This window comes from Scyliorhinus torazame, chromosome 3 (assembly GCF_047496885.1).
Source record: "Scyliorhinus torazame isolate Kashiwa2021f chromosome 3, sScyTor2.1, whole genome shotgun sequence".
NCBI lineage: Eukaryota > Metazoa > Chordata > Chondrichthyes > Carcharhiniformes > Scyliorhinidae > Scyliorhinus > Scyliorhinus torazame.
This window is the reverse complement of record NC_092709.1, coordinates 139,559,421-139,584,086: the sequence shown is the minus strand read 5'-3', so window position 1 is coordinate 139,584,086 and position 24,666 is coordinate 139,559,421. Positions and strand designations below refer to the sequence as shown.

The 24,666-nt window shown below is 51.0% G+C and overlaps 1 protein-coding gene across 12 annotated transcripts in view; it reads left to right on the top strand.

Moving 5' to 3' along the window:
* Positions 1-24,666, top strand: part of mapk10 (mitogen-activated protein kinase 10) — a 375,236-nt gene that overhangs the window by 6,300 nt on the left and 344,270 nt on the right. For 3 of the 12 annotated variants that reach the window (XM_072496257.1, XM_072496265.1, XM_072496262.1), the window contains exon 2: positions 20,813-20,863. The exons of the other annotated variants lie outside the window; for them this stretch is intronic. The gene's annotated coding sequence lies outside the window, so the exon portion shown is untranslated. The remainder of the gene's footprint in view (positions 1-20,812; positions 20,864-24,666) is intronic. 12 annotated transcript variants of the gene reach the window in all.

Genomic DNA, 24,666 nt, shown 5'->3' with positions numbered 1-24,666 from the left:
ATGGGGCTTTTCCGATATCCCGAATATCGCCACCAACGGGTTTGGCTCAACCTCCTCCCTCACTATCCTTGTTAGCGCCGCAAACACTCCCGCCCAGAAACTCTCCAACCTTTCGCAGCCACAGAACATATGTGCATGATTCGCTGGTCATCGCCCACACCTCTCACACTCGTCTGCCATCCCCTGGAAGAACCCACTCATTCTTGCCCGAGTCATATGTACCCTGTGTACCACCCTGAAATGTATCAGGCTCATCCTTGTGCACGAGGAGGTCGCATTTACCCTTCATAACGCCACACTCAATATTCCCCAGTTTATCTCTCCTCCCAGCTCCCCCTCCCACTTCTCCTTAATCTTCACCACCCGCTCACCTCCCTGTTCTCCCAGCCACCTGTGTATGTCTCCGTTCCTGCCCTCCCCTTCCATTCCGGAAGTAGTAGTCGTTCCAACAGGATGTACCTCGGCACCCTGGGAAACTCCTTCCAAACCTTCCGTGTGAAGTCCCTTACCTGCAGGTACCTAAACTCACTTCCTCTCGGGAACTCTACCTTCTCCTTCAGTTCCTCTGTACTGGCAAACCCCTCTTCCAGGTACAGATCCTTCACCTTAGCCAGTCCTACTTCTGTCCACTTCCTATCCATACCCCCCCCCCTGCACGAAACCATGGTTTTCGCGCAGCGGCACCAGCACCAACGACCAACATCCCTTCTATCCTGAAATGCCTCCTCAGCTGGTTCCAGACCTTCACTGTGGACCGCACCACCGGGCGCTCCGGGTATTTCCTTGGCGCCATTGGCAATGCCGCTGTCACCGTAGGTCTCAAGCAGGACCCCGTACAGAATTCTTTCTACATCCTACCTTCTCCACGTTCACCGCCCTGTAATAGTGTAGGAGGTTTGGCAACTCCAACCCTCCCTGATGCCTCCGCCACTGTAACAGGCTATTTCCCTGATCATACAAAGTCTGAGATAATCATATCCAGTTTTCGAAAGAAGGCCATCTGTACAAAAATCAGAATATGAACAGGAACCTTGGCAGAATATTCACCTTCACCATTTGGACCCTCCCTGCAAGAGTCAGTGCAATGTGTCCCACCTCTTCAGATCCTGCCTAACCCCCTCCACCAGCTTTGTCAGATTCCATTTATGTAGCATCGCCCATTCCTTCGCTACCTGAATCCCCAGGTATCTAAACCTGTCTCTGGCCACCATGAATGGCAACCCCCCTAGATTGGCTTGCTGACCCACCTCATTCACCGGGAACACTTTGCTTTTCCCTACATTTAGCTTATATCCTGAGAACGCCCCAAACTTCGGCAACAGGCCCATGATCCCCTCCATGCTCTCCAGAGGCGTATAGCGCAATGTTCCTTTTACCCCCTCGTAATCCCTTGCCACTCTGTCGACCCCCTAAGAGCCATTGCCAGAGGCTCTATAGCCAGCGCAAACAACAATGGTGACAGCAGGCACCCCTGTGTTGTTCCCCTGTGTAGTTCAAAGTTTGTGAACCCATGTCGTTGGTCCACACACTCCCGTTCAGTGCCACAGAAATCAGATGCACCAATGCCACAAACTTCGCCCATACCCAAACCTTCCCAGGACCTCAAACAGGTACCGCCACTCCACCCGGTCGAATGACATCTCTGAATCCATGGACAACACTACCTCCGGTACCTGGGCTCTCGAGGGGGTCATGATCATATTTAACAGCCTCCTCATATTACTAGAAAGCTGCCTGCCCTTTACAAAGCCTATTTGGTCCTCTACAACCACTCCCCGGACACAACCTTCCATCCTTCCCGCCACCAATTTAGCCAGCACATTCTCATCTGTATTTAATAGTGATATGGGCCTATACGACCCACATTCCAACGGGTCTTTCCCCTTCTTTGCTATTGAACCAAATCGGAGACATGGATAGAGCAGGGACAGGAATGGTTGTTGCAGGTGCCGGGGTGTAGATATTTCAGTAAGCTCAGGGAAGGTGGTAAAAGAGGGGAGGGGTGGCATTGTTAGTCAAGGACAGTATTACGGTGGCAGAAAGGACGTTTGATGAGGACTCGTCTACTGAGGTAGTATGGGCTGAGGTTAGAAACAGAAAAGGAGAGGTCAGTCTGTTAGGGGTTTTCCAAAGGCCTCCGAAAAGTCCCAGAGATGTAGAGGAAAGGATTGCAAAGATGCTTCTGGATAGGAGCGAAAGCAACAGGGTAGTTGTTATGGGGTACTTTAACTTTCCAAATATTGACTGGAAACACTATAGTTCGAGTACTTTAGATGGGTCCGTTTTTGTCCAATGTGTGCAGGAGGGTTTCCTGACACAGTATGTAGATAGGCCAACGAGAGACGAGGCCATTTTGGATTTGGTACTGGGTAATGAACCAGGACAGGTGTTAGATTTGGAGGTAGGTGAACACTTTGGTGATAGTGACCACAATTCAATTACGTTTACTTTAGTGATGGAAAGGGATAGGTATATACCGCAGGGCAAGAGTTATATCTGGGGGAAAGGCCATTATGATGCGATGAGGCAAGACTTAGGATGCATCGGATGGAGAGGAAAACTGCAGGGGATGGGCACAATGGAAATGTGGAGCTTGTTCAAGGAACAGCTACTGTGTGTCCTTGATAAGTATGTACCTGTCAGGCAGGGAGGAAGTGGTCGAGCAAAGGAACCATGGTTTACTAAAGCAGTCGAAACACTTGTCAAGAGGAAGAAGGAGGCTTATGTAAAGATGAGACATGAAGGTTCAGTTAGGGTCCTCGAGAGTTACAGGTTAGCTAGGTAGGACCTAAAGAGAGAGCTAAGAAGAGCCAGGAGGGGACAAGAGAAGTCTTTGGCAGGTAGGATCAAGGATAACCCTAAAGCTTTCTATAGATATGTCAGGAATAAAAGAATGACTAGGGTAAGAGTAGGGCCAGTCAAGGACAGTAGCGGGAAGTTGTGCGTGGAGTCCGATGAGATAGGAGAGGTGCTAAATGAATATTTTTCGTCAGTATTCACACAGGAAAAGATAATGTTGTCGAGGAGAATACTGAGATTCAGGCTACTAGACTAGAAGGGCTTGAGGTTCATAAGGAGGAGGTGTTAGCAATTCTGGAAAGTGTGAAAATAGATAAGTCCCCTGGGCCAGATGGGATTTATCCTACGATTCTCTGGGAAGCTAGGGAGGAGATTGCTGAGCCTTTGGCTTTGATCTTTATGTCATCTTTGTCTGCAGGAATAGTGCCAGAAGACTGGCGGATAGCAAATGTTGTCCTCTTGTTCAAGAAGGGAAGTAGAGACAACCCCGGTAACTATAGACCAGTGAGCCTTACTTCTGTTGTGGGAAAAATCTTGGAAAGGTTTATAAGAGATAGGATGTATAATCATCTGGAAGGAATAATTTGATTAGAGATAGTCAACACGGTTTTGTGAAGGGTAGGTCGTGCCTCACAAACCTTATTGAGTTCTTTGAGAAGGTGACCAAACAGGTGGATGAGGGTAAAGCAGTTGATGTGGTGTATATGGATTTCAGTAAAGCCTTTGATAAGGTTCCCCATGGTAGGCTACTGCAGAAAATACAGAGGCATGGGATTCAGGGTGATTTAGCAGTTTGGATCAGAAATTGGCTAGCTGGAAGAAGACAAAGGGTGGTGGTTGATGGGAAATGTTCAGACTGGAGTCCAGTTACTAGTGGTGTACCACAAGGATCTGTTTTGGGGCCACTGCTGTTTGTCATTTTTATAAATGACCTGGAGGAGGGCGTAGAAGGATGGGTGAGTAAATTTGCAGATGACACTAAAGTCGATGGAGTTGTGGACAGTGCGGAAGGATGCTACAAGTTACAGAGGGACATAGATAAGCTGCAGCGCTGGACTGAGAGGTGGCAAATGGAGTTTAATGCAGAAATGTGTGAGGTGATTCATTTTGGAAGGAATAACAAGAAGACAGAGTACTGGGCTAATGGTAAGATTCTTGGCAGTGTGGATGAGCAGAGAGATCGCGGTGTCCATGTACATAGATCCCTGAAGGTTGCCACCCAGGTTGAGAGGGTTGTTAAGAAGGCGTATGGTGTGTTAGCTTTTATTGGTAGAGGGATTGAGTTTCGGAGCAATGAGGTCATGTTACAGCTGTACAAAACTCTGGTGCAGCCGCATTTGGAGTATTGCGTGCAATTCTGGTCGCCGCATTATAGGAAGGATGTTGAAGCATTGGAAAGGGTGCAGAGGAGATTTACCAGAATGTTGCCTGGTATGGAGGGAAGATCTTATGAGGAAAGGCTGAGGGACTTGAGGCTGTTTTCGTTAGAGAGAAGGTTAAGAGGTGACTTAATTGAGGCATACAAGATGATCAGAGGATTGGATAGGGTGGACAGTAAGAGCCTTTTTCCTCGGATGGTGATGTCTAGCACGAGGGGACATAGCTTTAAATTGAGGGAGATAGATATAGGACAGATGTCAGAGGTAGGTTCTTTACTCAGAGAGTAGTAAGGGCTTGGAATGCTCTGCCTGCAACAGTAGTGGACTCGCCAACACTAAGAGCATTCAAATGGTCATTGGATAGACGTATGGATGATAAGGGAATAGTGTAGATGGGCTTTCGAGTGGTTTCACAGGTCGGCGCATCATCGTGGGCTGAAGGGCCTGTACTGCGCTGTAATGTTCTATGTTCTATGTTCTCTTAATGTGATTGTTGCCTGTGTCATCGTCTCCAACAGTTCCCCCTTCTCCAATGCCTCATTAACCGACCCGAAGAGATGTGGCGCTAGGTCCGTCGCAAACTCCTTATAGAATTCCACCAGGTAACTATCGGACCCTCAGGCCTCCCCGACTTTATACCCCTTATATTGTCCAATACCTCCCTCAGTCCTAGTGCCTGTCTGTTCTCTTCCTCCAACTGTGGAAACTCCAGTTTATCTAAAAACTGTTCCATGTCCCCATCTTCACCCCCCCGGGTCCGTCCTGTACAACTCCTTATAATAATCCTTAACCACCACGTTTATCTTCCCAGTCTCCAACACCACATCGTCTGTCCCAGTCTGTATCTTCAATATTTCTCAGGATGTGGCCTGTCTCATAGTTGATGCGCTAACATTCAACTCGCCTTCTCCCAGTATTCGTACTGCACCCCCCCCGGGGCCATATGCAGTGACCTACCCCCGCCTCCCGGTAGTCAACCTATCGAATTGCCCCAACAATATTTTCCTCCTCACCAATCTCTCCATGGTGGGCACCCTCGAGTACTCCCTATCTACCTCAACTATCTCATTCATTAGCTGTTCATTCTCCTCCCTCCTTTTCCTATCCGCATGAGCCTTGAAAGAGATACTCTCCCTTCGGACCACCACTTTTAGTGCTTCCCAAAAAGTGGCCTCCGTCAGCTCCCAATTTGGTTCAATTCTACATAATCTTTAATCACAGCCCACAATTTCTCACAAAACTCTATCTGCCAACAACCCTGAATCGAGCCTCCACCCAGGCCTCTGCTCCTGTCCCTATCTAAGCCGAATCTCCAGCCAATGGGGCATGGTCTGAGATTACTATTCCCGCGTACTCTGCCCCCTCCACCCCAACCAAAATCTCTTGGCTCACCACAAAAAAGTTGTTTCTTGAATATACCCTATAAACATGTGAGAAAAAGGAATACTCCCTTTCCCCTGGGTTCTTGAAGCGCCATGGGTCCACCATATCCAACTTCTCCATCAACCCACTCAGCTCCTTTGCCATTCATATCCTACCCATTGACCTGGGGCTCAACCTATCTACCCTTGGTTCTGGGACACAGTTAAAATCTCTTGCCATAATCAACTGGCGCGTGGCCAAGTCCGGGATTGCTGCCAGTAACCCCCTCATAAAATCTACATCATCCCAATTCGGTTCATATATATTCACGAGAACCACCGGTGTCCCTTCTAATAACCCAGTCACACTCACATATCTCCCACCAAGGTCCCTCACTTCCTTCGCGCTCACAAACCCCGTTTTCTTACTCATCAAATTGGCTACCCCCCGCGACTTTGAATCAAACACTGAGTGGAAAACTTGTCCCACCCATCCCTTCGTTAACCTAACCTGGTTCTTCACCCGGAGGTGCGTCTCCTGCGGAAAGACCACTTCCGTTTTTAAACTCCTTAGGTGCGCAAAGACCCAAGATCGTTTGACCGGTCTATTGAGCCCTTGCACGTTCCATGTTATCAGCCATACCGGGACCTTGCGCCTCCATTCCCCTATACCAACTGCTATCCTCCCCTTTTGGCTCTACCCCCGTTAATTTCATCCTGTACCTGGCCCATCCGAGATGGCTCTTTTCTCCACCCCTGACCAGGTTTCTTCTCCAATCTCGTTGCAGCGCATCTTCCTCCCTTTCCCCCATCCCTCCTCCCCTCCCCCCCATCCCCTCCCCTCTCTCCCCCCTTACGGCCACCTCTCTCGGACTTCTCCCCCACCTCACTTCCGTTCACCAACATTACCTGCCAGCGTGGCAACTCCTGCCCAAAGGCTCCTCCTACTGATCCCCCACCCTCACCTCTTTGTTCTGTGAAGAAGGCACCTCGCTGACCTCCCCCTCCCCCACCCAAACAAAGACTCATCTCGAACCACAGGGCACCTTCCCCAAAAACAAACAAACAGAAAAAACACAGCCACGGGGGGGGGGGGGGGGGGGAACAGCCATCCCCTTACAAACTTTTCACCCCTGCGACCGTTTGTCAATCCAACAGAAAAAAAGACGAAAACCCCTCCACATCGGAGGAAAAGAAAAAAAAACTCCCTCCAACCCCCACTCTACCCGTATTCTCCATTATTCCTGAGTGCCAGCACCTCCGTCTCCCAAAATTGTTCAGTTCTACCACAGTTTGATCTCCTTGATAAAGTCATTGGCCGCTTCTGTGGTCTCAAAATAATATTCCCGGCCTTCATAAGTCACCCACAGTTTCACCAGGTAGAGCACCCCAAGGGAATCCGACCCCGGGGGAGGCCTCCACCGTGGCCTGGCCCGCGATCGGGGCTACCAATCGGTGGGCTGGCTTCTCCTGGTGGGGGCCTCTTTTACTCCGCGCCGGCCCCTGTAGCTCTCCGCCATGTGGCGTCGGGGCCGGCGCAGAGTCGGAAGCTACCGTGCATGTGCGTGTTCGCGCTGGCCGCAGCGCACATGTACAGATCTGCGGTACTCGTTTGATGCCTGTATCGGCAACTGGAGCTGCGTGAGACGCTCCAGTGCCGTGCTGGCCTCCTGTTGGCCTCAACATCGCTGCTCCTGGGGGCCTGTTGACGCCGTCGGAAAACGCGACGGCGTTTACGACGGCATAAGCACTTAGCCTCAGGATCAGAGAATCCCGCCCATGGACTTGGTTGGCTCGGCCCCTCCCACACCTCTCGTAACTATCCTCCACCCCCTCAAACATCCGGCATCCTCGACCTCATCAAGTGCGCCCTGTACACCACATTTAGCTAAATCAGCCCCAGCCTCACACATCTACCCTTCGCAGCACTTCGCACCCCAGCCAGCAATGCCTTCCCTCCCACAAAAAGTTGATCCTCAAATACACCTTGTGTACTGAGGAGAAGAACACATACTCCCTGTCCCATGGGTTCAAAAACCTCCATGTATCCACCTCTCCATCTCCTTCATAAACCCCCCCTTACACCCCCTGCGTCCCCCCCATCACCACCGAGGGGGACAGCAAGCCTGGCCAAGACCTAACTATCCTTTGGTCCAGCACCATATTCCAATCCCCTCCCATTATCAGCTGGTGAGTGTCCATGTCCGGTATGGCCGTGAGCATCCTCCTCACAAACCCAGTGTTGTCCCACTTCGGGGCATACACGCAGCCCAATGCCACCAACCTTCCCTCCAGCCCACCTGTCACTATCACGTACCTTTCCCCCCCCTCCTGTCCACTACACCTTCTCCATTTGGATCCTCACCTGCTTACCCACCAGTATAGCCACCCCCCGTGCCCTGCTATCAGAGCCAGACTGGAACACCCTGGCTCACACAGCCCTTCCTCAGCTTCGTCTGGTCCTTTACTCTCAGGTGGGTCTCCTGCAACAGCACCATGTCCGCTTTCAGGTCCTACAGATGCAAGAAAACCCGCGCTCTCTTCACCCCCCCCCCTCTCTCTCAACCCTTGTACGTTCCACTTCACTACTCTGACCGGGGGTGTCTCACCCCCCCCCCCCCTCCCCTCTGCCCTTCCTACCCGCCATGACCATTCTTCTAGGTCCCGTAGGCAGGACCCCACCCCGGCCCTAGTCCCGGCGCCCCACCCCCCTCCTCCCCTCCCCACCCAGCAACCCCTCTGATACTTCCTCTTTTAAACACCTCACCCAGTATCAAACACCCCCACGCCCACCATTCACACCTCCCAGGCCCATCAAAGCCTGCCCATACAGGGTCAAACAGCTGCAGTTCCTCCCCCCCACCTCGCTCCCAGTTGGGCGTCTCCATTTTGTTGTGCCGTCACGCTTTCCTTGTTCACTGTGCTGAATCCACCTCGCCTGATGGGGCTGCCGGTCATCTTGAGCTGCAGGCCCTCTGATCGGGCTGACCAGTCTGAGGAAGTTGCCTGCCATCCTTAATTGGACTGTGGATTTGGAGGTGGCGGGTTGGGATTGCGTCTGCCAGGAGATTGCAGTGGAATGTGCACTGCGGACCAGTGAGGGATCGGGACCCAAAAACAGTCCCAACCCCTGATAAAAACCTGTCATCATACAATTCCACCTTCAAAGTTAAAGAATAGACAAACAACCACACTTTTATGATAATGATGTGCAGTAATAAAAATGTTACTTTTACTAAGACAAAAATATATTGGTTATGGTTGGAACTACAAAGGATACAGTGCAGGAGACGGCTTCTGAAGGTAAATCCACCTCTGCAGCATTCTAGATGACAATGGGTGCTCTGAAGTGATGTACGTCAACGGAGACATGAGGCAACGAAGAAAGCAATGAAAAAAACAGCTTCTGCTCCCTTGTTAGATGCTTTGACTCTGCTAATTGCAACAAAATACCAATTAATAATCATTTGGCTATAGATGCATTTACATGCGAAGAGGTACAATATGTCAAGATTAGTGCCTTCGGTAAAATCCTGAAAGGATATTCTTAACAGATTCTGTGAGAAAAGTAATGTTTACTCAGTAGCTTTTTGCTGGAATGCTGTACAACCTCCCTGAGTTCTGACATGATTGGTATTTTTTCTATACGACTGCAAAAACTGTAGAATTTACTCCAGGCAAATCACTTGATAATTTGTAGCAACACCATATGTTGTTCGTACAGTTCTATTAATAATAGCATTTATATAATGGGTGGAATTCTCCATTTGGGAGACTTGGGGCTGGATTCTCTGATTGTAAGACTATGTCCAGAAGAAGTATCTACTCTTACGATGAAAATGTCGGTGCCGTCCCCGTACCGATGCTCCTCCAGGTGAGGGGCTAGTGCCACGTAAACCCCCCGGCGTTCCCGACAGAAATGACCGCGCATGCGCACGGTGACAACGTGTAGCGGTCATGTGTACAACATGACGCCGGCCGCGCGTCAGATAGTGCCCCCCTGTAACCCCCCTCGCCACCCACGGCCCTCCCTCCACCAGTCCCCCAGGCCCCCGCCAAAGCCCCCCTGGCCAGCGGAATAGCACCCCCCCCCCCAGCTGTGGCAGTGCTAGACACAGTCCGCAGCCGCCATGCGAGGTTGACGAAAATCCAGAGCACAAGTGATCCATGCCGTCGGGAAGTCGGCCCATCAGGGACGGAGCAGCGGGGGAGGCCTTCAGGTGACTTCCTGAGGCTGTCTCAACGACGTGCGGTGTACTCGCCAATGACGCTGTTTTGGAGATGGCGGAGCGTCAGAAAACAGGTGCCCCCCCCCCCCCCCCCCCCCAATATCGGCGTCAAAAGGGATTCCCCGCCTGACCGCCGAATGCAATTTCGCCGTCGGCAAGGGGAGAATCCCACCCTTGTTCTCCCGATGGAACTGGGAGCGCAAAGCTGGAAGTGCTTTACAATCCTTTGCCATGGATTACGAGGGATTCCCTAACAAAACCCGTTATTGGGCCACCATTCTGAGCAGACAGCCCGATAGCGAGGTCCAGCGGCTGTCTCCCCCCCCCCCCAACAACATAATTCATCCCGCCCTGGGATTTTCTGGGTCATCCCCCCACACAGTACAAAGATGACCTGACCCCCGATGACCCCTGAGAAGAGATCCCCATGAGAGAGACCTCTACCAGAGACCCGCATTACAGAAATATCTGCCAAGACCCCCATTACAGAGACCCTCACCAGAGATCTGCCATGAGAGAGAAAGACATCCACAGAGACCCCCTAATTACAGAGACCTCCACCAGAGACCCGCCATGAGAGAGACCCCATTACAGAGACCCTCACCAGAAACTCCCCCATTACAGAGACTCCACCAGAGACCCGCCATGAGAGAGATCCCGCATTACAGAGACCCCCACCAGAGATCTGCCATGAGAGAGAAAGACATCCACAGAGACCCCCTAATTACAGAGACCTCCACCAGAGACCCACCATGAGAGAGACACCATTACAGAGACCCTCACCAGAAACTCCCCCATTACAGAGACTCCCCCAGAGACCCGCCATGAGAGAGATCCCGCATTACAGAGACCCCCACCAGAGACTCCCCATAAGTGAGGCCCCTGATTGGAAGCCCTCCTTAAGGGAGACCCCTGCCTGGAAGCTCCCTAAGTAGTTCAGCTGTGAAACTAAAGCAATGTTAATCTACATCTATCTATTATTGACAACTCCTGGACCACAACAAGGACAGTTGAGTGCTTTCTGAAGAGAAAAAGAGGAAGTGAGAGCACTTAAAGCACTTAACTGGTTAGTTTCACAGCTGACTGCTTGAAAGTCACTCTAGCCTGAAGAAAGATGAATTAAGCAATCCAGACAGCTGGGTGTGTGTGGAAGCTGTCAATCATGGCCTAGTTAAAGCAATTGCACAGAGATATGAAAGAAAGGCTTGGAGATTAAAGGACTGAGGGGGTTTAAACTCAGCTGACCAGTTTTCCCTTTCCAGGAATTGGCAGGTGCTGCTTCCTCTGCCTGACAACAGGTGTATTGCCCAGGTGAGTGTTAAAGCAGTGATTTTTTTTCATTGTCTCTGTCTGGACTGCTCTCTATATGGGGGGCTCCAGGGCAGTGGTCTCTCTTCTCAGAAGGATTTGCATTGTGTGGAGGAGGGTGGCCCTCCGATGAACTTTGGGAGCAACTCCCTTAAGGAGCTACCCCCTTGGCCCACCGCGACATCCACCACATCAGGGCCACACTTGTAAATACCTACACCAATTCTCGCCCAAGTGAATCCCCGCCCAGAGGACCAGAGAGTCACTCGGGCTTGGAGGAATGTGGCGACTAGGGGCTTTTCACAGTAACTTCATTGAAGCCGACTTGTGACAATAAGCGATTATTATTATTATTATTATTATTATTAGAATATGGTGCCCGGCTCGATAATAGGACGCAAATGGATCTAATGGCGCCATGTGCGAACCTCAGGGATCTAAGCACAGTTGATCCCATTTTTTGCCTGATGCTGGATTCCCCGCCGCATTGGGAACTACCGGTGGCGGACAATCCAGTCCAATATTTTTACCATGACAAAATGGTTCAAGGACTTGATGTGTCATTGCTTGATTCAATTCATTGGTCAAACCCACTCCATGCGCAATGATTTTTTAAAAATATATATTTTTATTCTCCTTTTTCACATTTTCTCCCAAATTTACACCCAACAATAAACAATAATCAGCAACGAATGCAATGTCAATCCCCACATCAATAACAATGATCCCATCCTCCCACCAAACCCCAAACATTAGCCCGCATGTTAACATAAACAAATGACAAAAAGAAATCAGGAATCACCCTTAGTCACCATTAACACATACAGTCCCCCTCTCCCAACCCTCCCAGCCCGCCCGCCCTAATGTTCGATGTAATTCAATTATCGAAAGTTCACAATGAATAACGCCCATGAATTGTAGAACCCCTCCATCCTTCCCCCTCAGTTCAAATTTGACCTTTTCAAGCGTCAAGAATTCCAGCAGGTCCCCCCGCCACGCCAGGGCACAGGGTGGAGAGGTTGCTCTCCATCCTAACAAGATCCGCCTTAGGGCGATCAATGAGGCGAAGGCTACAACATCTGCCTCCGCGCCCGTTTCCAACCCCGGCTGGTCCGACATCCTGAATATGGCCACCCGAGGGCCCGGGTTCAGTTTCACGTACACCACTTTAGAGATGACCCTAACACCTCCTTCCAGTAATCCACCACCTTTGGACAGGCCCAAAACATATGAACGTGGTTTGCGGCCCCCCCCCCCCCCCCCCCGCAATGTTCACACACATCTTCTACCCCCTCAAAGAGCCGGCTCATCCTCGCCCTTGTAAGGTGCGCTCCATACACCATCTTCAGCTGTATCAGCCCCAACCTTCCACACGAGGTGGAGGCGTTCAGCCTCCGGAGCACCTCACACCAGAATCCTTCCTCCAAACCCTCTCCCAACTCTTCCTCCCACTTTGCCTTGATCCCTTCCAGCGGCACCTTCCCTCTTCCAAAATAGCCCCGAAACCGCCGATACTACCCCCTTCTCCAGCCCCCCTGTCGTTAGCTGTGGAAGCTGGCTCCACTGGGAAGCTCTGTATCTCCTTTCTGGCAACGTCTCAAACCTGCATGTATCTAAATAATTCCCCCTGCTCAAGCCCATACCCCCTGCTCCAGCCCATACCCCCCTGCTCCAGCCCATACGTCGCTTCCAGCTCCTTCAATCCCGCAAAACGATCTCCAAGAAACAAATCTTTTAGTGTCCTAATTCATTTCTCCTCCCATCTCCAAAAATTTCCATCCCACTTCCCTGGCTCAAATCTATGGTTTCCCCCGACTCAGCATTTCCCTTGACCCTGCCCCCAACCCGAAGTGCTGTCGAAACTGCCTCCAAATTCTCACCGAAGCTATTACTACCGGACTCCCGGAGTATCTCCCCGGGGCCATCGGGAGCGGCGCTGTCGCTAGCGCCTCCATCCCGACCCCCTACACAAACTCTACTCCATTCTGACCCATTGGGAGTCAACCTCTCTGACCCAGCTCCGTATCTTCTCCACATTCGCCGCCCAATAATAATGTATCAGGTTTGGAAGACCCAAACCCCTGCCTGCCTTCCCCTCTCTAGTGGCACCTTTCAAATTCTGGCCACCTTCCCTCTCCATGCGAATGAGGTAATCATCCATTCAATCTCTCTAAAAAACCCTGCGCAATGATTTGTTAGAGGTCTGATTCATTTTAGTAACCAGGCCTTGTTAACGCGATCTCAACGGACTGCCTGTGCATCTGTAGTGTTTACAGACAGTTTAATAATTGTGGGAGACACCTGCTAGTCCCATGTAAATCATTAAGAAAGCTGGCTGGAGTGCCTTCAGGAGTGTCCTCCAGTCACCCTGTTAAGGAGCACTGCTTGGGTGGTTATACATTGCGACCCACTAGGCAGGACTTGCATCGGATTTCAATGTGCATCACTAAACAAGACTTCTGCCTGTTGAGAGTGCGAACATAATGCGTCCATTTCCTGGCTTGCTCCAAAATTGTAGTTAGCTGGAAGCTGGTTCAAATGAAATAGAAGGTATTGCTTGGTAACCGGTCTCACTGCCGCACAAGTGGTAAGGAGACTAAAATTAGCCCCTAATTATTCACTTCTGGAGTGAAGTGACGATCATTACGTAGATAAACATAGCCATTCCAAACCAGCATCAACTCAAAAACAGCAAAGACTCATTATTATGTTAGTTAGTTTAATTGCTGGAATGCAGAATGTTGGCCAACAGGGGCAGCATAGTGGCACAATGGTTAGCACTGCTGCCTTACAGCTCCAGGCACCTGGGTTCAATTACGGCCTTGGGTGACTGTGTGGAGTCCGCACATTCTCCCTGTGTCCATGTGGGTTTCCTCGGGTGCTCCAGTTTGCTCCCACGTCCAAAGATGTGCAGGTCAGGTGGATTAGCCATGATAAATTACCCCTTAACGTCCAAAGGCTAGATGGGGTTGCTGGGATGGGGTGGAGGAATGGGCTTGGGTGAGTGGCTCTTTCAGAGGGTCGGTGCTGACTTGAAGGGCCGAATGGCTTGCTTGTGCACTGTAGGGTTTCTATGAATTTGGTGGAACATTTTGCACTTCTTTAAGTAGTGCCAATTGGTCTTTAGTAGTCCCTGGAACATGTGGACTGATGTTTGGTGAAAGCTTATCCAAATATCAATGGGGATTGGCCTATTCAGAACTGTATTGAAGTGCCAGGTTATGCGCTGAAATTTCAGTGGGTGGGTCAAATGCTCAACCTTCTCACTTAAAGTAGCGGGCAGCACGGTAGCATAGTGGATAGCACAATTGCTTCACAGCTCCAGGGTCCCACGTCCAATTCCCGGCTTGGGTCACTGTCTGTGCGGAGTCTGCATGTTCTCCCCGTGTGTGCGTGGGTTTCCTCCGGGTGCTCCGGTTTCCTCCCACAGTCCAAAGATGTGCAGGTTACGTGGATTGGCCATGCTAAATTGCCCTTTGGTGTCCAAAATTACCCTTAGTGTTGGGTGGGGTTACTGGGTTATGGAGATATGGGGATAGGGTGGAGGTGTGGGCTTGGGTAGGGTGCTCTTTCCAAGAGCCGGTGCAGACTCGATGGACCGAATGGCCTCCTTCTGCACTGTAAATTCTATGATTCTATGATTCTAAAGGTAAAAGTGCTCCCAGCTAGAGAAAACAAATCCATGTCATTTTATACAAAAATATAGGGCGGATTCTCTGATCCTGAGACTAATTGTTGACGCCGTCGTAAACGCCGTTGTGTTTCTCAACAGCGTCAACATCGCCTCAGGAGCAGCAATTCTGACCCCTACAGAGGCCAACACGGCACTGGAGCGACCCACGCCACTCCAGCTGCCGATCCCCGGTGTCAGATGGGTGCCACGGGTCTGCGCATGCGCAGTGGGACCGGCGCCAATGCGCGCATGCGCAGTGGCTCCCTTCTCCACGCCGGCCCCGACGCAACATGACATAGGGCCACAGAGTCCGGTGCGAACAAACAAGGCCCCCAGCCCGAGAGGCTGGCCCGCCGATCGGTAGGCACCGATCGCGGGCCAGGCCTCAGCGGTGGCCCCCCCCCCGCGAGTCGGACCCCCCCACCCTCCACCAGGCCGCCCCCAGATGCATCCACACCGAGGTCCCGGCGGGTAAGAGCAGGTGTGGACGGCGCCGGCGGGACCTGGCTTTTGTAGCGTAGCCGCTCAGCCCATCCCAGGCCGAGAATCGCCGGAGGGGGGGGGGGCCTGTAGAGCGGCCCCCGACCGGCGCCGCGCCGACTGTGGCGGCACTAATGGCGCCGATTCACCGCTCTCTGCAGAACTGGCGGACCAGCGTCAGGGCGGCGTGGCGCGATTTGCGCCGGTCCTGCCGATTCTCCGCCCAGGCCCCAGGGTGAGAGAATCCCGCCCCAGTGCCTCATTTAGTTTATACATATTAGTTAGGCCTTGGCTAGAATATTGTGCTCAGGGTATCCTGGCTTTGGAGACGACGCAGGGGAGATTTACCAGGATAGTATCAGGGTATAAGAGACTTCAGTTATATAATGAAACAGGGCTCAATTTAACGGAAATGAAACAGAGTCCCATGTTGGGTGCATTTAGCCGAGTGTTTCCCGGCACTTGCAGTGTCGAGAACGACCCCGCTATTAAATTGGACTCTGCTTTTTTCTGGACCGAGGCCGCACTTAGTCCTATTTCCTGCACTAACGAGCTCCGCTAATGTGCTCTTGCTGACAGTTTGTGAGAGGACACAGGTTTAACATAACTTGCAAAAAGATCCGGCTTGAAACGAGGGGAAATTTATTCACCCAGTGAGTAATTATGATCTGGGGCGGGATTCTCCGTGAACCGGCAGGGTGGGCCACTCCGGTGCCGAGGAGTGGCGTGAACCACTCCGGTGTCGGGCCACCCCGAAGGTGCGGAATCCTTCACACCTTCAGGGGCTAGGCCGGCGCCGGAGTGTCTGGCGCTGTGCCAGCTGGCGCGGAAGGGCTTGGCGCCATGCCAACCGGTACCGAACGGCCTCCGCCGGCCGGTGCAAGTTGGCACATGCGCGGGAGCCCCAGCGTGTGCTGGCGTCATCCCAGCACATGCGCAGGGTGGTTCTTCTCCGCACCGGCCATGGTGGAGGTTAACAGCGGCCGGTGCGGAGTAAAAGAGTGCCCCCACGGCACAGGCCGCCCCCAGATGCATCCACGCCGAGGTCCCGCCGGGCAAGAGCAGGTGTGGACGGCGCCGGCGGGACTCGGCTTTTTTAGCATGGCCGCCCAGGCCGAGAATCGCGGGAGGGGGCCTTGTAGAACAGCACCCGACCGGAGGGCTTGGCGTCACGCCAACCGGCGCTGAAGGGCCCACGCCAGCCAGCGCGCGTTGGCGCATGCCCGGGAGCGCCAGCGTGTGCTGACGTCGTCCCAGTGCATGTGCAGGGGGCTTCTTCTCCTCACCGGCCATGGCGGAGGGAAAGAGTGCCCCCACGGCACAGGCCCGCCCGCGGATCAGTCGCGTGACGCCACCCCCCCCCCCCAAATCCCCCCCGAGGACTCTGCAGGCTGTCCGTGGAACCAGGTCCCACCGGTATGGACATGTTCTGATTTATGCCGGCAGGAAACAGGCAGCCACTCGGCCCATCGCGGGCCGGAGAATCGCTGGGGTGGATCGCTGCCAGCAGCCGCCGACCGGCGCGCCGCGATTCCCGTCCCTTCCAAAACCCCGGCACTGGAGAATTCGGCAGCCGGCAGGGGCGGGATTCACGCCACCCCCCGGCGATTCTCTGATCCGGTGGGGGGTCGGAGAATCCCGCCCCTGGAATGTATTGTCTGAAATGTGGAGGAAATAGATTCACCAGTAACCTTCAAGAAGGGAATTTGATATATACTTGAAAAGGTGAGAGTTGCAGAGCTGTGGGGAAAGAGCAAGTGAATGGGAGGCTCCGTCACAGAGTCAGCAGAAATGTGATTTTTCAAATGGCTTCTTCGAGTGCTCTGTAATTCTGTCATTTATTTCCCTGGTGATGACAAATGCCATTTTGTGCTGCATTGCTAGCCAGGGATGAACCAAAAGCAAATTTTCATTCTGGTGTGGGAATTGGTACCAAACCCATTTTAGATCGCTGCTGCTTTGATTAATGTTACAATAAGACCGCCTTGGCAACAGTTTAACAGAGGGATGGAGACAATGATGTTATCCTCTATTGATTAAAAAAGTACAGACTCTTATTGGCCAGGGATTCTGAAAGGTTTTTGTATTCTCTTCTTCAATTATTTCCAAGGTGCTTCTTCAGATTGCACAGAACTTAATTATCTTTTTAATCCCTGCCATCGTTTGTGAACAATTATACTGACAATCCAGTAAAACATTTGTAATGTTGGCATCAAGAAAATGCCTGATGATAATTTCGGCTCTGTGGCACAGTGAAATAATGAATCATGTGCTGAAAATGAAACCTGTATAACATGGGTTCACACCATGACACTTTATTTCTAACGCCAACACAGTGAAAAGAGTGTCTATGACATTTTGATGATATTATTCGTTAGACAATTAAAACAATAACATCTGGGTGATTAAGCAAATCCCAAGGAGATCACAAAGATTGAAGGAATAGAAGACAAGATAAATAATAAGCAGTGGCTGAGAGTGATGTATATAATTTGGGCGGGATTCTCTGTCAGCCGGCGCTGAAATCGGGGCGTGCGATCGGGTGGAGAATAGCTCCCGACGCTGCATGCGGCATGCGGCGGTTTGACGCCGGATCGCGATGCTCTGCCTCCTCAAAAATGGCGTCAATGCAACGCACGTCGCACGTAGTTGCAACATCGTTTGCATATCATTTGTGGGCCCACCCACGATGCTCCGCCTCCGATGGGCCAAGTTCCCAATGGCGCGATCCACGTGTGCTCTCACAGATCATGAACTTGGCGTGGTGGCTGCTGAGAGAGGGTGTACGGACAGTGTCCAGCACTGCCATACTTCGCCGACAGCTGTGCCGCTGGCCGGCAGGCTTCTGCTAGGGCTGGGGTGGGTAGTGGGGATTGGCCAGGACGTGGGCTGTGGGGTTGGGGTTGGGTAGCTGGCAAGGAGTGTCCATCACAGACCCGGTGATTCCCATACCATTTTCTGTGGGTTTCGATGGTGTTCCGTGCGGCGCCAGTGCTAGCCCCTCTCCGGGAGCAGAATCGGTGTGGGTTTGGCGCCCATTTTTCTGATGTGAAAGTCCACGGATTCTCCATTGGCGTTAACACTTACATTCAGAAACGGAGATTCCGGCCCTTTGTATTTTAAATGTCTATACAGCACAGGAAAAACTTAGGGCCTAGTCTAGGAACCTCATTGGGAATGTACCTTCTCTGCTGCCATCTGGGTTTTGTGCAAATCCTGTTCACATTTGGTGCAGTAGCAGAGCTGGAGAAACTCTGAGAAAATACCTGGACCAAATGAGGTAAGGAGTTCAATAGTTTTCAAGTCGTGCTAATGAGCTGTCAGTTGTGAGGACATTCTGGAAACCCCTCAGCCAAGACAGAATGACTGAACACGTGAACAAGTATGAGTTGGTCAAAGGGCAAGCCAGCATGGATTTGTGAAGGGGAGGCTATGTCTAACTAATTGACTTGAACGTTTTGAGGAGGTCACTTACTGGTGGACAGGGAAGTATATATGGATGTTATCCATATGGACTTCCAAAAGACTTTAACGGGCTTCACACAAGAAACGATTGGCCAAAAAGCACACGGAATTGAAGATAATATTGTGATACGCGCTGTTAATTGATTGGGAGAACTGATACAGATAGTACGGAGAAAGGGAATAAGTTGTCAATGGTGGGAAGTGGAAAGTGTTCCCCTGGGTGTATCCCAGGGATCTATACATGTATATGATGAGGTCATATACCGTTTCTCAGTCAAAAATACTACCGTCCCAGAATAAGAAATAATGGTAGTCTTGGGCCTGGACAGGTGCAGTGTATTTTGGGTGTGCAGTGTCTTTTCAGTGCTGGGGCAGAAGGGGGTTGAGAAAATTGCTTGCTTCATGGAGAAATACATAGTAGATTAGAAAGAAGGGAGCTCAATAGTATCACAGGATTTTCCAGCCCCCTGCTTCTCACGGTGGATGTGGTGAGCCATTGGCCACTAACGTGATCTTCCGGTCCTGCCAAAGTCTACAGGCTTTTGTGGCACTTGCCCAACCCGCTGCTGGGGAACGCGCTGTAGGGGGTTGAATTTAGCGAGACTGGAAAATCCTATAGGGTGGAATTCTCTCATTTTAAGACTAAGGACGGGATTCTCCAGCCACTCCCGCCCAGCGACCCGGAAATTCCTGCCCAAGGTCAGTGGACCTTTACACGGTCCGCATCATGCCCATGGCGATCTTGCGGTGGGTGAGGGGGGGGGGAAGAACCCAGCCCTAAGTGCCATGCCGGGCAGGAACATCAAGTGCTTCCCACCACAGAGGCTAATACAGCAAACCTTCTGGCCCAACCTCACTAATTATGCACCCGGGTGTTTTATGCCATCGTCCATGATGAGGTAGGCCTGGATGGTGCATAGGACACCATCAAGCCTGGGTGCCAAGTTGAAAAGATGGCCAACATCTCTAGCCCAATATTGAAGAAAAAAGGTAGACTGCAAGAGAATGAAGATCGATTCCTGGGAGTACTCTGAGACCGGAAGATGGACCTCCTGAGAATGAAGATGGATCTCCAGGGACGTTTTGAAGCTGCAAGATGGATCTCCCCCAGAACAATTAATCTGGAAGATCCACTTGTAAATGCTGTAGTGTTCCAAGGTCCAGGCTTGCAGGCTATCTCCATCCCCAACTCCGGAGGCAGCCCCAGGCATTATTCCCAATATTTGCACACCACATTGTGCCAAATGTGTTTCATCCTGGTGTCTTTTCCCACTGGCATCGTGCAGAATCTGACATGGCGGTGGGGAGGGGGGGGGCGGTTTCGGGACTGCAACTGGATCCCATTAATGGGATGCATGTGAGGATCACGCTGGTGTCTGTCCATTTTTCTGGCCCGTCGTGGCGAGCACCAGTGGAAGATACCGCTGTAAATTCACTCCAGCATGAAATGGATTTCTGGGCCTCCGGCCATATTCTCACCCTATGACCAGCATCAAACACGGTGGTGAAGGCTTGGGAGAATTGGGAGTTTGGAATTGAAAATTAATTTGAAGAAACTGTAAATGGTCGTATATTTTTCAGGTGCTGCGCAGCCTTCAACATGGCAGGCAGCAAGTGCACACAAGTCTGAGAGGGTTGCCATCTCAGGTATGGACAAATGAGTGTTATCCTTTACCCACATCTGAAATGGGCAGAAGGCACTTTGCCTATGCAGGTGACGGACCCAATATTTAAGTCCCCACTACAACATTTTCCTGGAGTTTGTCATCAGCATCGAAGCAAGGGAGCTCGACGCTGACCATGAAGCGATCTCTGTGATGGTGAAGTGATACTGCAGCTGATTGCAGCATTGGAGATCCACACCATGGGGAAGCTGGGCTGCCCTAGCAATCAATCATATTAAAGCATTCTCACAGACACCCCAACAGAAAACAAAAAGCAGTAAATAAAATATAAAGGTTACGTGGAACAAATTAAAGATTGGGAGATTCATAAGGGGGAAAAGTAAAGACTGCAATATTCTGAGAAAAAGTTATTAGAAATATTTTTTAAATTTAGTTTTAAAAATCTACAAATCAATCATTTAACAACACTCCTTGATTATAATTATTTTCTCAGATCCAGTTCTGTGGTTCATCACACCTTACGTTGGCAGTTTGATACCTTCAGGTAAAAATTGGTATATGTTATGTCCATTTGTCAATCATAAAACAAGATCAAAGCACACCAGATTATCAGCGGTATGGCCTGTGACCAATATGGCCAGGCATTGGTCCCCATTGTTTGGCATCCCAGACAGATGCCTGAAACAAATGATAGACCCCTTCAATATGTTAATGAGGGGCCTAACCATTGAAGGATCCCTTTATAAAATTAGTTATGAAAAGTGGGGCAGGCATTGGGTTGACAACATTTGCAATTCTTCAGCAGCCACCGATAAAGTTAAGTTTAAATAACATAAAGGAACACCCACCCTGTTTAATCAAGAAGATGCAGGCTTGCCTCCTCGAATCCATAGGTATTAAAGAACACCCCCAGGCTCACTGTTTCATAGAATCATAGATTATCATAGAATTTACAGTGCAGAAGGAGGCCATTCGGCCCATCGAGTCTGCACCGGCTCTTGGAAAGAACACCCTGCCCAAGGTCAACACTGCCACCCTATCACCATAAGTAGTAACCCCACCCAACATTAAGGGCAATTTTGGACACTAAGGGCAATTTATCATGGCCAATCCACCTAACCTGCACATCTTTGGATTGTGGGAGGAAACCGGAGCACCCGGAGGAAACCCACGCACACACGGGGAGGATGTGCAGACCCAAGCCAGAATCGAACCTGGGACCCTGGAGCTGTGAAGCAATTGTGCTATCCACAAGGCTACCGTGCTGTTAACTAAGTCATGGAATAATATCAGGTGGTATGTAAAAAAGCAGTTGCTTTGCTGTTTCTCATTTTCCGTTATTGCCCAAGTGGAATTTAGATCCTTATTCCTTCTCCCTGTCAGGATAATCCTGGAGTCTCTAGGACCATCGGCGGAATTCTCTGACCCCCCGCCGGGTCGAAGAATCACCGGGGGTCGGTGTGAATCCTGCCCCCGCCGTCCTCCAAATTCTCTCGCCCCCCAAAAAATTGCCCCGCCGTGAGTCGCGCCGCCCGCCTCGGAGAATGTCGGGGACCGGCGCGGCTCAATGGGCCCCGGGGCTCCACAAATTCTCAGGCCCGCGATGGGCCGTAGTCCCGCCCGTTCGTTGCCAGTAAATTAGAATAGGTCCCTTACCGGCGGGACCTGGCGGTGTGGGCGGGCTCCGGGGTTCTTGGGCGGGCACGGGGGGATCTGGCCCTGGGAGGTGCCCCCACGGTGGCCTGGCCCGAGATTGGGGCCCACTGATCCGCATGCGAGCCTGTTCCGTGGGGCACTCTATCCTTCCGCATCGGAGGCTATGGTCCTCCGCCATTCCCGGTGCGGAAGCAAATCCCTCTGCGCACGCTGACGCTCACGCACATGCGCTGGCCGGCGGAGGCCCTTCGGCGCCGGTTGGCGTGGCGCCAAGCCCCTTTCCCAGCGGCCGGCGGGGTGCAAACTACTCCGGGGCGGGCCTAGCCCCTGAAGGTGCGGAGGATTCCGCACCTTTGGGGTGGCCCGACGCCGGAATGGTTCACGCCACTCTGTCCCACCGGGACCCCCTGCCCTGCCGGGTAGGGGTGAATCCCGCCCCGTATCTCTTAGGGCACAGATGTGAAAATACCAGGAGAGAAACATGGCATCAGAAAATAGCATATTTTTCATGTTCGTTGATTACTTTCATTTAATTACTATGACATTGAAATGGCCAGAAAAAAGCTCTTTGACTTTGCAGAGCAGTTGGAGAAAGTAGATTATGTGATGAAACCTTCAGCAATATGCCCACCAGAGTCTGCAACCTGAATGAGGGGGATCACGTCAGAGGAAGTGACTACATTAAGGTCAGATAACAGAGGAAGTGGGCAGCAATGAGAGGGGGGAGGTAACAGAGAGAGCAAGGCAACAGTGAAACAAAATATTAAGCAATAGATTAAACTTTCAACTAAGTGTCAGGGAAAAGCAAGTATAGAGCATGTATTGGTCACACAGGAAGGAGGTAATCCATTTCTAGCAGGCTAAATTGTAAATCATTCTCTTTTAAAAAAAATATATTTAAATTGTAAATCATTCTCAATGAATGGACATAAGTATACAGGCTTTTCTCTGAGCAGCATTCTCCGCTTCCCACCAGAAGTGGAGATTGTGGTGGCCAGTGCACTAAATTTGACGTGATGGAAAATGTTAGTTTCCTGCCAGCAGGATATTAGTTTGAAGTTTGTTGTCCTAACTTTGATGGTGGGTTAAAGGCAATTCGAGTTTCCCATTAATCAATATCGGGAACCATTCATTTGCGCCTGACGAACGTTCCTTAAAAGGCCAACCCGCTGGAATCATGTTCTTCCTCCAAATTAAGTGTCAGTCAGTGGACAATTAGAAAGGTCTATTTCCTGACTGTATGTAGATCATAGAGATTATAGATCATAGAATTTACAGTGCTGAAGAAGGCCATATGGCCCATCGAGTCTGCACCGGCCCTTGGAAAGAGCACCCTACCCAAGCCCACACCTCCACCCTATCCCCGTAACCCCACTTAACCTTTTTGGACACTAAGGGCAATTTAGCATTGCCAATCCACCTAACCCGCACATCTTTGGACTGTGGGAGGAAACCAGAGCACCCGGAGGAAACCCACGCACACACGGGGAGAACATGCAGACCCAGCACAGACAGTGACCCAGCCGGGAATCGAACCTGGGACCTTGGAGCTGTGAAGCAATTGTGCTAACCACTACAGTGCTGTTCCCAGCAACTTGACAGATAGTGAGAAAACGCATCCCTCAGTTGGATGCTGAAACCCATGATTGAACCAGGGACCTTTAGATCTTCAGTCTAACGCTCTCCCAACTGAGCTATTTTGACTGGTACTGAGCTGTTTTGACTGGTACTGAGCTATTTCGGCTCGTGATGTGCACCTGCCTTGCTTCCTTCGAGGCCAATAGATGCTGCTTTTGCCTATCTTTAGGAGCATTGCTGCATGCTTTCAGGTGCCAGTAGCACAAGCTCCACCAAGTCTGGGAATGGGAGGCAACACCCCGAAAAGTCAGGATGCATATGGCCTCGAGAATGGAAGGGGTCAAGTCGACAAAGGGCATAGGGAGTTCAACATTAAATGGTTTGGGGGGAGAACAGGAATATCCACAGAGACAATGATGGGTTCAAGGGTTACTGGGAGGCTGAATATTGATAAGAGGAATGGGAATTATGAGGCGATGAGGATGTAGGAGGCCGGGAAGAACTTGCTGGATAATAGGGTGGCCGGAAGCTGGTCTCCGAGACCAGACCTACAGCACCGTTTTTCGAGCTCACCTTACAGTGACGGAGTTTGAAAAACAAGCTAGACAAAATTAGTTGGGGAGGGGTCTCTGGATGTGTGGCAAGAGTTCAGCACAGAAATTCTAAGCCGATTGAAGAGGCACTCTATAAATGTCCCGCTCAAACCATGGATGTGATTTCATGGCTTTGTTTCACCCGACTTGGTGACACGACGAGGGCATTGATGATGTCACAAAAGGCCTCACCAGCGCAGGAAATGATGTAAAGCCACCTCAGCGAGGGGTTCTTCGCCAAGGCCCCCCCAAAAAAACAAATTGCCGTTAAATAGCGGTGTCGGTCTTGGTGCTGCATGCGCCAGCTCACCCCCCCACTAAATGCGTCCAAAATGGGACTCTGCTTTTGTTTGTTAAATCAAGCCCATGGTGCGCATGGGTCAGCAGACTGCAGGACTCAAGGGTCTAATGCTCAATGAATAAAATTGGCTCCTTCGCGAAAGGTGCCCATTCAGGCGAGAACCCATCATAATTAAACTTGATGGATTTTAGGTGCTGTGACGCATATGGTCATAATTGG